Here is a 2,196-nt window from a genome sequence, read left to right as displayed (position 1 = left end):
AACTGCAATGATATTGAACTAAGTAAAAGAACCCGGTATTATTAAGTAAGAACAACTGCAATGATATTGAACTAAGTAAAAGAACCCGGTATTATTAAGTAGGAACAACTGCAATGATACTGAACTAAGTAAAAGAACTCGGTATTATTAAGTAGGAAGAACTGCAATGATATTGAACTAAGTAAAAGGAGTTCAGTATCATTGCAGTTGTTCCTACTTAATAATACCGGGTTAAGTAAAAGAACTCGGTATTATTAAGTAGGAAGAACTGCAATGATATTGAACTAAGTAAAAGAACCCGGTATTATTAAGTAAGAACAACTGCAATGATATTTTACATTAATTGTGTGACTCCTATGTTATTAGGGATCTACTAATCGATACAATACAATACGGACGAAACAAGCAACTTGCAGCATAAATAGTTTACAAAACATGTGTTTATAAAGCCGATGAGGTCCACATAGACTCCCTTCCCCTTCGGTAATTGTAGGGTTAGAAATATGACTGAGGGTAATAATCTATAATAATAATCCTTTACATAACGCTGGAAATGAAATAATATTTGCCCGTGTAAAATCCATGGAGTCAATACATTATTTGTTTCTATCAGCGTTAATTAAGGATGATTGAATTAAAGCACAGCGGTATGTCTGTAGACTTACAACGCAAGAAATTAGGTTTCGATACCCGTGAGGGGCAAAGCACAGATAGCTCATTGTGTAGTTTTGTGCTTAAAGTACAAAAAAAAAATGTTGACGATTTCATTATTTTAAGAAAATTTAATTCATTTCGTTAAGAGGGCGCTCGGGTATGAAACAAGGACTTCTCGATCTGCAGACGAATGCTTTTTTTTATTATTACATTAATCCAAGATGAGATATAAACCAAATACACAAATATATACCAAACACACAAACAGTCAACAGTTCCATATTACAGAAATATCATAGCATAATACTATGAATCACCAACATTGAATTAAATTAATTTAATGTGTGGCTAATCTCCTTGCTGTTCAGCCACACAAACGTCAACATACTATTGAGTAAGCGTCTGTAATTGGTCATTACACATAAATCTCAACCAATCAAGATAAATTTTGTTCTTAAGTTTAGTTCTATAGTGGACAAGCGGATTAGGTTTAGCTTTATCATTTCTGTTTAATGTTCTGGGTGTGAAATGGCATAAAACATAATCGGTTGTAGTGATTTTTCGATGTTGAAACATCCAGCAACCATGGCTAACTTAAAATGTGTAATATAAACAGAGCTCTTTTTAAGGAATTCAAACAAATGTAATTCTAAAGAATGCGCTACAACTGAGCTACACCCCTCATGTCTTATTTATTAGTGTTCTGTATAAATGTAATCTATTCTTAGGGTTACAATATATTTAAGAATTATGGGTAACTGACAGATTAGGTTAGACACCACAGGATGCTATTTTACGATCGAATTGGCGTCATTTGTTTGGGGAAAAAATACATTATATCACATTGAATAAAACAGATTGAATTGTTGCAAAACATGTTTTGTCGACAATTGTAAAAGAAGAAATCCCTGTAGCTTTATTCAAAACTTAAGAATGTGACCCACGCGCAACGCTTCATTCAAATTCCAATGTAGATTAATATCACCAACTTTTCCAAATAAATCAGATTACTACACGTGACTGGTGTTTCGAAACCAGTTATCTCCACTTTGTTTTGCCCTTCTTTCTTTAAAACGAATTTACCAGTATAACAGAATATGCTTGGGTCATTTACACAACCTTTTGTTGCCATAGCGACGAATAAATAATATTGAACAGAAAAAATATTGTCAAAGTGCCACACTCAAACAAATACCATCCAGATATGACACGTCATGCGGCCTGTTAACCGTTTATATGTTAGCGGTGTGTCTCTCGTGGGTTCTGGAACGATCGACAAGACTCTCACGTCGCAATTGGTCTAGAGAAATCTATAGTCAGTGGTTGTCAACATTTAAGCATAAAAAATGTGACCCGATTTCAATGAAAATGATTCACTTATGCCAAAGTTCATATAATGTTTTGTGAATAATCTGTACGTGATGGAGAGAAATGGATATCATTTTAGGATTCAGGGTACAGGAATTACCATAGAACATGTAAACATTTAAAGACAATAAAATCATGGAAGGTCTGTGTAATCTTAATAAAAAATCATTTAGA

The sequence above is a fragment of the Limulus polyphemus genome, unplaced genomic scaffold, assembly GCF_000517525.1.
Source record: "Limulus polyphemus unplaced genomic scaffold, Limulus_polyphemus-2.1.2 Scaffold10658, whole genome shotgun sequence".
Classification (NCBI taxonomy): Eukaryota; Metazoa; Arthropoda; class Merostomata; order Xiphosura; family Limulidae; genus Limulus; species Limulus polyphemus.
The sequence above is the reverse complement of the archived record's forward strand: the minus strand, read 5'-3'. Positions refer to the sequence as shown.